Genomic DNA, 16189 nt, shown 5'->3' with positions numbered 1-16189 from the left:
TAAGCCAAAAACAGTTACTGATGCTCCGGCTTTAAAAGCAGTCTACCTACTCCCAGAAAAGGGAGCCTTACAGGCCTTCCAGAGCTACACCATGATGCAGGCTCAACACCTCCTGCCTTAGCTGCTATTGTGTTTTTGACACTACCAGCAGATGCACCACCACCATCAGTACCAGGTGGCCCCCCACGCCCACGTCCATGTCCTCTTCCACCATACTTCCTCATGTTTTGGAAAATGGACCCAGAATACCAGCAGATATATGGTACTGTATCAGAAGCGTACAGCTCTTTACAGTCTAGGGATAACAGTAAATCTCCATATATAATTCATGAGTCATACACAGACGCTCACAGGCTCTGTATGTATTACACAATAAAATAAATAGTTGAAAAAGGGTACAGTATCACCAGATACAAGGTATATATAGTATAGTGTAAACATTCTGAATCTCCGTATATATTTCAGGAGGCAGATACAAACGCTCTCAGGCCCAGTATGGATTACACAAGAATATGAAAAGCTGTAAATGGGTAATGTAACACAAGCGTACAGCTGTATACAGTGTTGGCCAAATTTGAAATCTCGGTTTATATTTCTGGAGTCACCCTCAGAAGCTCATTCAGTCTGGGTTTGACCATAATAAAAAATGTTGTAAAAAAGGTACTGGATAACAAGATAGCAAGTATATATATTATAGGGTACAATTGAAATCTCCGTATACATAGTCCCGTAGTCACTCTCAGACGCTTACTCAGTATGGATTTGACCGTAATACTAAATGTCGAACAAACGTACTGTATAACAAGATACAAGCTGTATCGAGTATAGGGTAAAAATTGGTATCTCCAATTCACCGTATATATAGAAGGCTGTTATGAAATGAGTCACCATAGGAGGCAAAAACAGAAATACTAGCTAAGTCCAGAAAACCAGAGAAGTTGGCAGCTATCGGATTGCAGACCCCTGAACCTATAAACAACAACTAGCAGTAGCCGTGGGGGGTTCTTACGGTGCCCTAGACCCCTCGATCACAGCCGGAGAACTACATAGCCTAAAGACAGAAAAGGAAATCTAAACTGCCTCAGAGCAGACCCCAAAGCAATAGGCAGCCCCCAACATATAATGACGGTGAAGCAAGATGAAAAAATACTCACACAGATAGAAAGATAGGCTGAGCAAATGATGGGGCCCAAGCTAACTAGATAGGACAGGATAGAAAAGCTGCTGTCTGTAATCCGCCAAAACCCTATCAAAACAAGAGCCAACAGCTGATAGGGAAAAAAGCCCTGAAGACGCTAAGCTTCAAAAAGACTATATCAGCACTCAGGTATTTTCTAAAGACAGAGCAAAAAGGAATTTAGCTCACCCCAGCAGGGAATGGCAGAAATCAAGGAAAACAATGCAAAACAAAACCAAAACACAAATGCAAAAAGTAGAGCAGAAAACTTAGCTTTTGAGGAGCAGGAATCAGACTGGTCTCCTAGAATCCCTCAGAGAGGACCACCAGCAAGGCAGAAGGGCGTCGGCTGCCTTATATCCAGTCAGTAATTCTCGTCACCCAGTCATCATCATCCTGCCCAGGTGCTTGGTAATCAGCCTCACTACCTTCCTTCACCAGAAGAGGGAGTTCAGACCTCAATGGTGAAGGGGAAAATGAACTCACAACAGAAGGCATAAACCACACACGCTCACTCACTGTGGATGATACCGTAATAAAAAATTTTGAACAAAGGTACTGTATCAGCACATACCAGGTGTATCCAGTCTAGGGGTAATTCTAAATTTCCATCTATACTTCCGGAGTCAGACACAGACACTCACAGGCTCACTATGTATTACACCAGAATTTAAAAAGTAGAAAATGGGAAAGGTATTCGAAGCGTACAACAGTATACAGTGTTGTGGTACTTTTAAATCTTCGTATATATTTCAATCTCAGTAAGCCAGTCCAGACTCTCCACTACTGGAAACTACATGGATACAAGTACAGACGGAAAGTAGAGTGTTAACAGAAATTTGGGAATTACTCATCGCGGGAAAACCCTCCCGGTAGATGTTGCTGAGGCGATGCAGACCCTCAATTACTGTGTCTGTGGAGACAGCGAAAATGGTTCTTTGTGAAGAAAGGATTGCTGTGAAGAAAGGATTGCTGTATCGCAGTAGCGTGGATCACATCACCATTACTCATCTCCAACAAATTGTGATCACAGGGCGAGATGTAGACATGGTCCTCACTGCCTATCATGATCTGTCTGGTCATTTTGGAGTGTAAAAGACAGAAGCCACAGGCCATAGGCGATTCTATTGGATTGGCATGAGAGGAGATATTGAAAAATGGTGGCAGAAATGTCATACGTCTGTGACTATCACAACTGTGAAAGGTGATCATAAAGCACCACTGCATCCGCTTGTAAGTTGACGTCCATTACAAATGGTAGCCATTTATCATCGGAAGGTAGAGGCCAGCAGGACAGGCCATAGCTACATCTTAATCATCATCGATCAATACACCAAATTTCTAGTGGCCGTCCCTGTGAAGGATTTAACTGCCCAGACTACACAGCGGTGGAGCAGGGAGAGGTAAGTATTGCAACTTGCAAGTGCTGTTTCCATGACCAAGCAGGGGGGGCACACTCGTGGGCGACGGTACTGGCACAGGGCCCCTCATAGTACGCTGGTGTGTCTGACGGCGAGTGGGCCCCCTCACCATCAGAGACACTATATTGTACTATGAGGGGCCGTGTGCCAGTGCCGTTGGCCATTAGTGGGCCCATCCACCTGGTCAGAGCAACGGCACTTGCCCGGGTGCACCAGATGTTGAGCCCAGCCATTGGGGGGGTGGGCAGCTCAGTTAGGGAGATTTAAAAAATGTCATATGTTGATGTGCAGGCTGGACATTCAGCTGCTGCAAATGGCGGAATTGGGCAAGTCCGAGGAAGAGGAGGACAAAAGCGAGGCAGTTTTCTAGCAACCTATGTGTCATCGGGGGAAGGTAGGACAAAATTCTTTGAAACCCATGCATGGTTAATTTTAATGAAGGTTAGATCATCAATATTTTGGGTCGACAGACGAGTCCTTTTTTCTGCCAGGATTGATCCAGCAGCACTGAAGACTCTTTCAGATAACACACTAGCAGCAGGGCGAGCGAGCTCCTGTAAGGCATAGTGTGCCAATTCAGGTCAGGTGTCCAGTTTAGAGGCCCAATAGTCAAAGGGGAATGACCTGTGAGGGAGAACATCGATATGGGAGGAGAAGTAGTTTGCAACTATAGTTGACAACTGCTGTCTCCTGTCACTTTTAATCGATGCAGTATTAGCAGTCGTGTGAGCGGTACTTGAGAAATCATTCCACAACATGGTCATGAAACCTCTGTCTCCAACGCCACTTTGGCTGTGTGCACCATGAACACCTCTTCCATTGTGCCCACTACGGCTCGTGGGAGAACCAGCACCGCTGCTGTGTGCTGGGAAAGCCTCAAACAAACGGTTTACCAGAGTTGCTTGTTTGTTAGCCAATATTATCTCTAGGTTCTCCTGTGGCATGATGTTGTGTAATTTGCCTTTGTAGCGTGGATCCAGGATGCTGGCCAGCCAGTAGTCGTTATCCTTCATCATTTTGGCAATGCGGGGGTCCCTTTTTAGGATCCGCAAGGCATAATCGCAATATGGGCCAATGTTCCAGGTGTCAATAATGCACTGCCACTGCTGGGTGGAGGAGCACTTTCTGGCAAATCCACATCCCTACAGTCACGCACAAACACTGTACCTGACCTTGGGACGCCAACATTTTCTCTTGCCCCCTGAGAAGCATCCTCCAGCCCAAAATAATCATCCCCCTCATCCTCTTCCTCCTCCTATTCCTCTTCTTCCTCCACCTCGTCCAGGACAGTTCCCTGACCAGACAATGGCTGACTGTCAGCAAGGCTTCCCTCCTCCTCCTCCTCCTCTTGTTCCTCCCCACTGCAGATGCCAAATCCTTAATGTGCGTCAAACTTTGCATGAGCAGACGCATAAGTGGGATGCTCATGCTTATGATGGCGTCGGCTGCGCGTACCAGCCGTGTGCATTCCTCAAAACACTGAAGAACTTTACAGAGGTCTTTCAGCTTTGACCACTGCACACCCGACAATTCCATGTCTTCCCTCAAACTGCCTGCCCGTGTATCCTCCCACAAATGCATTACAGCCTGCCTCTGTTCGCACAGCCTCTCAACCATATGCAGGGTGGAGTTCAACCTTGTTGCAACGTCTGTGATTAGGCGGTGCTTGGCGAAGTGGAGCAATCGCTGCAGCTTCAGCATAAGAGTGGAGTGGACGTTTGAGCGACGGATGTGCGAGCACAGTCTTCACACCTTACGGAGCAGGGATGTTAACTCCGGATAATTATTAAGGAAGCACTGCACCACCAGGTTCAAAGTGTGAGCCAGGCAAGGTATGTGTGTGAGTTTTGCACGGGCTATGGCTGCCACAAAATTATGGCCGTTATCACTGACTACCTTGCCTGGCTGAAGATGTAGACTGCCCAGCCATGACACAGTTTGTCGTTGCAAGTTGTCGGTCAGTACCTCCGCGGTGTGTCTGTTGTCGCCCAAAGACATCATCTTTAACACAGCCTGCTGATGCTTTTCACTAGCTGTTCGATAGTGGGACACCTCGTGTGCAACACTGCCAGCTGCGGATGGAGTGCTCGTGCGACTGCGCTCTGTGGATGAGCTTTGGCTTATGGAAGAGGAGGAGGGTCGAAAGCCTACTGCCAACTGTTTCCTATACCGTGAACTGGGCAGCACTGTTCCACCGCCGCTGTCCCCTGTGGAGCCTGCATCCACCACATTAGCCCAGTGCGCAGTGATGGACACGTAATGGCCCTGGCCATGCCTACTGGACCATGCATCTGTTGTGAGGTGCACCTTTCCACTCACTGATTGCTTGAGTGCATGGACAATGCAGTCTTTCACATGCAGGTGGAGGGCTGGGATGGCTTTTCGAGAAAAGAAGTGCTGGTCGGGTGAGCTGGACTGGAGAGTTGCATATGGGGGAAGTAGCGGTGGACCGGACGGAGTGAGAGGGGGTTGGTGATGGTATTGGTGGTGATGGCCTAGATTCAGTGTTGTGTTGCAAAACCATTGTGATTCCCTGAGTGCTTTGGCCTTGCAACGACACCTCAACATTTAGTGCTGGTGGTGTGCTTAACGGTGGCAGTAGTCTTACCGTGGGGGAAGCGATGGAGCATTGCTGGCTACCTTCAGTCGGAGCAGGTGCACATGTGCTGCCTGAGGTTTTGTAGTCCGTCCACGCTTGCAAGTGCATGTTGATTAAATGTCTAAGCATGCAACTGGTATTCAAATTTCTGAGTTGTTTACCTCGGCTAAAGGTCCTTCGCACTTCTTACAGGTAACCTTTGCCTCATCAGTAGGATTTTGGACAAAGAAGTGCCACACTGCACTCTTCCTACTATGGTATACATTTTCTGGCCTTGCACGCTGTGCTAAGTTGACCGTCTGTCCAAGCTGTCCTGCAACTCTTTTAGTTTTTGGTCCACGTTTTTGGACAGCTACGGGCCTGCCAGTAACTGCTGCTGCGATGTTAATGCATGCTGCGGATCCTTCTCCTTATCTGAACTATTGCCAGCATCACCCTCCTCCCCCAATGGATGCCAATCCGGGTCAAGAACTGGGTCATCCATCACCTCCTCTTCAAAGTCATCTGCACCTTCCTCTTTACATTCCTCTGTGTCACCGTGTAAGGTGGTATAGTATGCGGGAAAGGGGCACCTGAGTTTCATCATAGTCAGATTCTGGCTCAGTAGACTGCGAGGGCAATGTTGTGCTCTGGGTCAATGTGCCAACAGAGTCATCTAGCAGTGACTGTGCATCAGTGCTGTCAGGATCCTGACAGCGCCGGCGTACAGCCCTCGCTGGGCAGGGACTCACCAGTGTTGTAGGGGTCCCGGGGACAGTAACAGCTGGAAAGTACAGACGCACAGGACCTGAACGCTGAAGTATTAGCAAGCAGGCACGGGACCTACAGTCATGTGACCACAAGGGGGCAGGTCTTAGAGTCCTGCTTACAAAGATGGAAGAACACTCAGAGTCGGGCAAACCGGAGATCATACACAATACGGGCGAATGAGGTACAGGAGGGACAAGCAGATGGGAGGTCAGACGAAGCCAAAAGGTCATACACAAGAGGGTGGTGTGGTACAAAAGGGACGAGCAGAGAGCAGTCGAGTCACAAGCAGAGGGTCATACACGAGAGGACGGTGCGGTACTAGAAGGTCAGGCAGAACTTGTAACAGGGACAGAACCAGATCACAACCAAACAAGCAACAAGTTATCAGGCACAAGGCACACGTATACAAGAGGTCACTTAACTCAGCCAAGGGCAGGAGTATAACTGACACCGGACCCAGGTGCAGTGAGCATTAAATAGCCGCCCTCTGCCAGAGAGAGGCAGAAGCAATTAACCCCCTGTCTGACCAGGACGGGCCAAAGCGAAACCCCATCCTTGATCATGACAGTACCCCCTCTCAATGGGGGGCCACTGGACCCCCAGGTTTCTCAGGATACTTGGCGTGAAAGGCCCGGACCAACCGATCCGCATGAACCGATCGAGCAGGAACCCACGAGCGTTCCTGCGGACCGTAGCCTTTTCAATGTACCAGATATTGAAGGGCACGACAGACCAACCTGGAGTCGACAATTCGTTCCACCTCGTACTCGGACTGCCCTTCTACCAAAACCGGTGGCGGGGAAGCTGATGGTCCCTCCCCACTGGACCTCATAGGTTTCAAAAGGGCCCTATGGAAAACATTTGGGATCCGCAGAGATGGCGGGAGACGCAACCGAAAAGCCAACGGGTTAACTGCTTCGGTAATTTCATAGGGACCTATAAACTTCGGTCCAAGCTTCGCGGAGGGGACCTTGAGCCTTATATTTTTGGTAGATAACCATACCTTATCCCCAACCTGAAACACTGGTCCCGCAGATCGTTTTTTGTCTGCAAAAAATTTAAATTTATCCTGAGCCTTCGTAATGTTACTCTGGACCTCCTGCCATACCTCCCCCAACCGCTGGATCGTCTCATTCGCCCCAGGACACCCAGAATTCAAACGGGAAAATTCTCCAAAATGTGGATGAAACCCATAAGTTGCAGAAAAAGGGAGATGTACCCGTAGACTGGTTAACGCGGTTGTTTAATGCAAACTCGGCCAACGGTAAACACAGAACACCAATCATCCTGTCGGGCTGAGGTCAAGCAACGCAGAATTTGCTCCAGAGACTGATTGTCCGCTCGGTCTGCCCATTAGACTCTGGATGATAAGCGGATGAAAAGGACATACCAATACCCAACCTCTTACAAAAAGCCCTCCAAAATCTGGAAACAAATTGCACTCATCTATCAGACACCACATTCAAGGGTACCCCATGCAACCGCACCACATGCTTAACAAACAATCTGGACAATGTTTCTGCATTAGGCAGAGCTGCCAAAGGTACAAAATGTGCCTGCTTACTAAACCTGTCCACCACAACCCAAACAACGGTATTACCTTTGGAGGGGGGAAGGTTGGTGATGAAATCCATGGACAAATGGGTCCATGGTCTCTCAGGAATTGGCAGTGGTACCAATTCCCCGGCCGGCCGGTTATGGGGGGTTTTCGCACGGGCACAAACATTACATGCAGACACATATTCCCCAATATCAGAGGCTAAAGAAGACCACCAGAATACTCTAGCAATGGTTTTCCGGGTAGCCGAGATCCCTGGATGTCCACCCAGAACTGAGTCATGGAACTCTCGGAGGACCTTGAGATGAAACTGAGCTGGCACGAAAAGTTTATCCACCGGCTTAGCCGGAGGTGCAAGAGACTGGGCTTCCCGAATCTTCCGTTCCAACATGTTAGAAACACCTACCACCACCACCACCCCAGGCTGAAGAATGGAGGATGGAGGTTCCGGGGGGGACACCGGATCTAGACTGCGTAACAAGGCATCAGCTCTGACATTTTTGGATCCTGGCCAAAAAGTGATCGAGAAGTTGAATCGGGAAAAAAAAAGTGACCATCTAGCCTGCCTGGGAGTCAACCTTTTAGCTGACTCAATGTAAGCTAGGTTTTTGTGGTCCGTAATTACGGTTATAGGATGGACAGCCCCCTCCAAAAAATGCCTCCATTCTTCAAAGGCTAACTTTACGTCCAGAAGTTCTCGATTCCCAACATCATAGTTTCTCTCCGCTGGAGAGAATTTCTTCGAGAAAAAGGCGCAAGGTCTCAAATTGGTCAAAGTGGCGGGTCCCTGGGACAATACCGCCCCCACCCCCACCTCTGAGGCGTCTACCTCGAAAATAAATGGTTCAGACGGGTCCGGTTGAATAAGAACCGGGGCAGACATGAAACATTTTTTCAAAAACTGAAACGCCGCTACCGCTGCGGCTGACCAATTCTTGATATCAGCCCCCTTTTGAGTCATGTCTGAGAGGGGTTTAACCACCTGTGAGAACCCCCTTATAAATTTACGATAATAATTGGCGAACCCTAGGAAACGCTGCAGAGCCTTCAAATCACAAGCTTGAACCCACTCGACAATGGCCTGCACCTTATTAGGATCCATGCGATACCCTTCTGCAGACACAATGAACCCCAGAAACGACAGTTCTTGAACAAAAAATAAACATTTTTCAAGTTTAGCAAAGAGACAGTTCTTCCGGAGCCTTTGGAGAACTGCCCGAACATGACCAATGTGAGCCTGTTTATCAGGAGAGTAGATCAGTATGTCATTCAAATATACCACCATAAAACGTCCAATAAAATCAGAGAACACGTAGTTTATGAAATTTTGGAAGACTGCTGGTGCATTGGTCAGACCGAAAGGCATGACCAAATTTTCTAACAACCCTTCAGTAGTGAGAAAAGCAGTTTTCCACTCATCTCAGTCCCGGACTCTGATAAGGTTATATGCTCCCCGTAGATCTAGTTTCGAAAACCACTTACCTCCGGACAATTGGTTGTATAAATCAGGAATAAGTGGAAGGGGATACGTATTCCTCACAGTTATCTTATTTAACTCACGAAAATCGAGGCATGGGCGTAAACCACCGTCTTTTTTCTTTACAAAAAAGAACCCCGCCGCCACGGGAGAAACAGAAGGACGAATGTGTCCCTTACGGAGACTCTCGGAAATATAGTCCTTCATTGCAGCCCGTTCTGGACCTGAAAGGTTATACAAGCGGGCTTTGGGCAATTTAGCACCTGGAACCAGGTCAACGGCACAATCAAATGGACGGTGTGGCGGTAAAACCTCGGCCTCTTTTTCGGAGAAAACGTCCGTATAGTCTTTCAAGCACTCCGGAATACCTTCCAGACCCACGGATGACACAGACACAGTAACAAGACATTTCTCAGAACAATAGGGACCCCATTTAACAATGTCCCGAGATTCCCAATTAATCACTGGATTATGCACTTGTAACCAGGGGAACCCCAACACCAGTCCCGCAGGCAGGTTGTCCATAACAAAACATGAAATATGTTCCTGGTGCAAGGAACCTATTTTAAGGAGAAACTCTTCTGTACGAAACATAGCGTCATTTTTAACCAGTGGTGTTTTGTCAATGGCAACAATGTGAATAAGAGTCTCCAACCTAACTGTCCCTAACTTACACCTGGATACCAAATCAGAGTCAATAAAGTTTAATGACGATCCGCAATCCATGAAGGCAGAAGTGAATGTGGAGACACTCCCACAACAAAGTTCCACTTGCAACAACATTTTTGAAAATGCAGAAAAGGGTACCTGAGAACCTGGGTGATCTCCACGACAATCACCTGGGCGCAGTCGCTTGTTGGTCAGAGGACAGGAGGGGCAATCCTTTTTTCAATGTCCCGAATCGCCACAGAAAAAACAGCATTTTCCCACGAGTCATTGTCTTCTTTCTTTCTCTTTGAGGTCAATGGTCTCCAATGTAGGACTGGCTCCCCTTCCTTGGGAGAATAACGGTGTCTCAATCTGCATCACTCCCCTCGCCCGTAGCCTGCGATCTATTCGGACGGCCTGTGTCATAGCCTCCTCCAGGGAATCAGGCGGAGGGTGGAGAGCCAAGGCGTCTTTCAGATGTTCAGACAGGCCTCTACGGAACAAACCCCGGAGGGTGGCATCATTCCAGCAGACCTCAGCAGCCCAGCGTCTGACCTCTGAACAAAACCACTCGGCTGAGTGCTTCCCCTGGCACACACTCATCACCATGTCCTCAGCCATACGTATCCAATCAGGTTCATCATAAATATGCCCCAGGGCCTCAAAAAATGCATCCACAGTCATACGCTCAGGGGCCGTGGTCGGAAGGGAGAAAGCCCAAGCCTGTGGAGCCCCCCTTAACAGAGATATAATGACCCCCACTCTCTGGCTTTCACTCCCAGATGAGTGTGGTCTCAAAGAAAAAAAAAGCTTACATCCCTCCTTGAAAACTCTGAATTCCTTTTTATCTCCAGAAAAGGTATCTGGTAACTTAACCGGAGACTCCGGGGAAATTAATGTAACATCCCGAGCCCCCCCGATGAAAAAACCCCCTGCACAGTGTCAGCGATCAGCTGCTGAGACTGAGCCAGGACTCATTGTTCTCCAAGGAGTTTCTGAGACATCAGAGTTAGGTGCTTAACCTGCTCAGAAAGAGCGTGCATAGGATCCATCACATACACAGGTGAATGGGAGCAGAGAAAAAAAAAATAGTAATGGTCAGTTGTAGTCAGGTCAGGATCCTGACAGCGCCGGCGTACAGCCCTTGCTGGGCAGGGACTCACCAGTGCTGTAGGGGTCCCGGGGACAGTAACAGCTGGAAAGTACAGACGCACAGGACCTGAACGCTGAAGTATTAGCAAGCAGGCACGGGATCTACGGTCATGTGACCACAAGGGGGCGGGGCTTAGCGTTCTGCTTACTAAGATGGAAGAACACTCAGAGTCGGGCAAACCAGAGATCATACACAATACGGGCGAACGAGGTACAGGAGGGACAAGCAGATTGGAGGTCAGATGAAGCCAAAAGGTCATACACAAGAGGGCGGTGCAGTACAAATTGGACGAGCAGAGAGCAGTCGAGTCACAAGCAGAGGGTCATTCATGATAGGACGGTGCAGTACATGAGGGTCAGGCAGAACTCGTACCAGGGACAGAACCAGATCACAACCAAACAAGCAACAAGTTATCAGGCACAAGGCACACGTATACAAGAGGTCACTTAACTCAGCCGAGGGCAGGAGTATAACTGACACCGGACCCAGATGCAGTGAGCATTAAATAGCCGCCCTCTGCCAGAGAGAGGCAGAAACAATTAACCCCCTGTCTGACCAGGACGGCCAAAGCGAAACCCCGTCCTGGATCATGACAAGTGCATTCCATGTCAGATTCATCTTGGACTGGGGAATTCAGGATTTGACTGGATAACCCAGGCATGGTATGTGAAAAGAGGTCCGTAGAGTAATCTGAAGTGTGGGCTGCCGCATCCTTAACTTTTGGTGGGGGTGAAGGACACAAGGAAAGGTGTTTTTCCTGACCAGAACCCTGCACTGACGACTCCGTGCTTGCAGGTTTCGAACGTTCAGAAGAGGAGGCAATAGAGCTGGTGGCTGTTTCGGCAATGTACTCCAAAACCTGTTCCTGATGCTCCGGCTTTAAAAGTGGTTTTCCTACTCCAAGAAAAGGGAACCTTACAGGCCTTCTTGGACCAGATGATGACGCAGGCTCAACACCTCCTGCCCTAGCTGCTATTGTGCTTTTACCAGAACCAGCCGGTGCACCACCACCATCAGTACCAGCTGCGCCCCCCTGCCCACATCCGCGGCCTCTTCCACCATACTTCCTCATGTTTGGGAAAATGTACCAAAAATACCAGCAGAGAGATGGTACTGCTGTGTAAGGTGTATTAAAAAAATTAAATCTACATATATATTTTGTCAGTCACAGACGTTCTCCCAGTATGTATTTGACCGTAATCCAACAAGCATATATACGGAACTGTATCAGAAGTGTACAGCTATATTCGTTTTTTCTGTAACTAACAATCTCCGTATATGTATTTACAGAGTGTCACACACACGCTGACTCTGTATAGATGTGACTGTAATGCGAACGGCAGATATACAATACTGTTTGAGAATCGGACAGCTCTATATGGTGTCTGTATGGAAAATTGTAAATCTCTGTCTATTTTTATACGGAGTGACACACGCTGTCTCTGTATAGTTTTGACCGTAATCAAACAGCAGATATACAAAACTGTTTGAAAAGTGGACAGCTCTATAAGGTGTAGGTCTGGAAAAATGGAAAATCTCCTCGGTTTGTTTTTCCAGAGTCACACACAGATAGCTTGTATTTGTCCGTGATACCAGTCGGTACACGGTAGTGTGTGAGGAGCGTACACCGCTATACGGTGTCTGTATGGAAAATTGTCAATCTCCGTCTGTTTTTATATGGAGTGACACACGCTGTCTCTGTATAGTTTTGACCGTAATCAAACAGCAGATATACAAAACTGTTTGAAAAGCGGACAGCTCTATAAGGTGTAGGTCTGGAAAAATGGAAAGTCTCCTCGGTTTGTTTTTCCAGAGTCACACACAGATAGCTTGTATTTGTCCGTGATACCAGCCGGTACACGGTAGTGTGAGGAGCGTACACCACTATACGGTGTCTGTATGGAAAATTGTCAATATCCGTCTATTTTTATACGGAGTGACACGCTGTCTCTGTATAGTGTTGACCGTAATCAAGCAGCAGATATACGAAACTGTTTGAAAAGCGGACAGCTCTATAAGGTGTAAGTCTGGAAAAATGGAAAACCTCCTCAGTTTGTTTTTCCAGAGTTACACACAGATAGCTTGTATTTGTCTGTGATACCAGCTGGTACACGGTAGTGTGTGAGGAGCATAGACCGCTATACAGTGTGTGAAAAAATGAATGCTCGGTAACTCACCAGAACAAAATAATAAAAGTTGGAGTGCTTTGAAAAAAGCAGTTTGAACAGCAGTGTGCACACAGCAATGCAGCTATCAGGTAGCCTTAAAAGGCAGCCTAATCACCACCAGCGCTGCTGCACACAACAAAAATCCTCCCCTTTCACTGCACACTATTGTAACTGTACAGTGAAAAGCGCTATCAGCAGAAGCAATTTTTTTTTCTTCTTCCCTGCCTAACGCTCTCCCTTATTCAGAATTAGCAGCAGCACCTCTCCCTATTCTAAGATCGGCAGAAGTAAGATGGCGGTCGGCGGTCACGGCCTTTTATAGCCACTGTGACGCCACACAAAGCCAGCCAATCACTTCAATGCCCTTCTCTAAGATGGTGGTTGCCGCTGCGCATGTCATCGCGTTGCCCACAGTGTGCGTCCTCCATCATTGGCTGAGAAAAGGCGCTGGAAGCATTATTTGAAATGCGACTTTGGCGCTCGGCTCGGCAACCTCATGGCCGACCTCACGCTATAATCGGGTTTCGATCGACGAAACCCGACTTTAGCTAAAGTCGGCGACTTTTGAATTTGACCGACCGTTTCGCTCAACTCTAGTGGTCAGTATTTGTAAGCCAAAATCAGGAGATGAACAATCAGAGGAAAAGGATAAAAGAAACACGTCATCACTTCTGTATTTATCACCCACTCCTGGTTTTGGCTTCAAAATACTGATGTAAAATACTGACCAAATAGTTAACATGTGAACAAGGCCTTATTCTCATTCTTGCGCTCTTCTCTCTTTTGTGCATGTTCCCTCTGCCTTTCCCTGCTGGTCTCCATCGTTTGTTGGGCACCTGACCTGCGCTTACTCAGGTTCTGTGCATAGTACATCTGAGCAGCCAAAGCAACGGATCTGGTCTGGAGATAGAAATTTGCCTAGTTCTGGTATTGGCGATTAGTATTATCGTCCTAGGAAAGACCATTTAATTCACTAAATGAAAAGTCTTAGGTTAATCCAACCTTCACAATTTATTTGAAAAAAATATTTTTACATATTAAAAAAAAAATAAAAAATACTAAAACTAATAAAAAACAAACACTATTACCCATTATATCATAGTGAATCTATTCATCTGTATGTTCACTGCATGGTGACAATAGAGCAATAGATCATTACAGGATTTCTCCAGTTCATTAGAAGTATAGAATATAAATGTATGATTTCCAACTAAATATGTGGGAGAACCCATGCCGCATCTTCCAAGATACAATGGCATTGTACAATCTGTAGAATAAAGGCTTTTGCTTTCTGTGCAGCGCTGAACCAAAGTCACGCGATGTAATGAATAGGCCATAAAAGGCCTCATGACATCCCATGATTTAATAAATATGTCCGCTGTTGCTTTAAGATCTCAACATCATTTGTGAACATTATTTTAGCTGAGCAAGTGAAAAAGAGATCACAAGGGAATTAAAAAAGCTGTTAATTAAATTACTTCATTTGCTAGGGAAATGAAGAGCCTATAAAATGTTTAACGCTTTGTCCGGACACATGAATTTGTGCATGTGTTTGTTTAATCCATTTTACATTTTTTGTTTAACCCTAATATTGGCAAGCATAAAGAATTATATTGTCGTGTACAAATCAATTATGTGTGCATAGTATACAGTGTTTTATTCTTTTAGGCTTGTTAGATAGCTTATACAGTATCTCACAAAAGTGAGTACACCCCTCACATTTTTGTAAATATTTTATTATATCTTTGTGTAATGACCTGAGGTCCTAATAAGATCCAGTGGGTCACAAACTGAGGAGGAGATGGAAATACCAAAACTCTCTTTACTGGAATATGAATTGAAATTAAATTCAAGATTATCTGTAACAGTCTGAGATTTCCCAATTATTTACACTGTATCAGCCAAGGCTGAAATCAACGTGCCAATCCCAAAATCTCCAAATTATGTGTATTACACTAAAGTGACAAAAGAATTTTACCTAACCACTAGGTTAAACAAAGTCTTTTTGTGAACTATCTGAAAAGCAGGTGTAAATCTGATGGAGAGGTGTTATGGGAGACTATGGAATGGCACACTGACGATAACTTATCAGGTACCAACAATATGAATATATATGTAAGGCCGGAGTCACACTAGCGATAAAATCGGACGAATGCAATGCGATAAAAAATCGCATTGCATTCGTCCCAATGTTATTCTATGGTGCTGCTCCCATCATGCGTTTTTTTATCGGATCCGTTCCTCGGACCGAGACAATCGCAGCATGCTGCGATTGTCACCGATTATTGAATCGGATTCGCCAATGCAAGTCTATGGATGCGATTAAAAATCGCATTGAAAACGCACCACACGTGTGACTTGCGATTAAATCGCAAGACTTCTCCAGGTCAACAGGAAAGAGCATCAGGCATTGGCATTGGATGTCAATTTGATGCTTAGATGCGAATAAAATCGGTTCATCGCCGGAAATTCTGATGACAGACGGATCCCTGGACAAGAAATCTTTGTGCGATTTCGTACTGTTAAACTGGGACTGATTTTTTAATGGTTGTGTGTGACTCCAGCCTAACTGTAACAACCATTCTTATACAGTTAATCTAGGGATACCCGGGTATCTATTTCTACGGTACCGTTAACCTGAGATGAGTCTCTACTCAGGTATATATCTTGCATCGGCTACAGCCAGTCCCAGAATCTTTGGCGCCAAACAGTTACAGCAAAACAAAGCTCTGTGTCTTGTCGGCCGTTGCCGAGCCCACACGCCGGGGACTTACAGTTCTGACGCCTCCAGATACGATCCGGGATAGCACTTCAACGGGGCTTGTGGGGATCCCTCTTCAATATGGATGATACAGCATACCGTCTCTCGTCTAACAGTCACTAGCAGTTTCCCCAGGAAGCAGATAGCCTGAATCTGCACAGAAAGGATGTCTTCAGTCCTTTTTCAGCTCAGCAGAGCAGGGATTCCACGGAGCTCCACAGTCACACAGCTCTCAGAAATTCTCTGTCTTTGTTTCACAGCAGAACCACCAGTTCACAAGTAAAAGGGGTTAACACCCTCACAAACATGCTGGCAGCAAACAGTCTTTACAGAGTCCAGACTTCTTGTTTCTCATGAACTGCCTCACACTGCATTACACATGGCAGTCTCTCAGCTTCTGGAAGTTTCATCTCACAGCGTTCAAGATAGCAGACACTAGGCCCCACCCCCCAGCACACACAGTTTCCTGGGCAGCAC

This window comes from Dendrobates tinctorius, unplaced genomic scaffold (assembly GCF_039654945.1).
Source record: "Dendrobates tinctorius isolate UK_male_01 unplaced genomic scaffold, ASM3965494v1 ptg000177l, whole genome shotgun sequence".
In the NCBI taxonomy this organism is placed as follows: Eukaryota; Metazoa; Chordata; class Amphibia; order Anura; family Dendrobatidae; genus Dendrobates; species Dendrobates tinctorius.
This window is presented reverse-complemented; position numbering follows the sequence as displayed.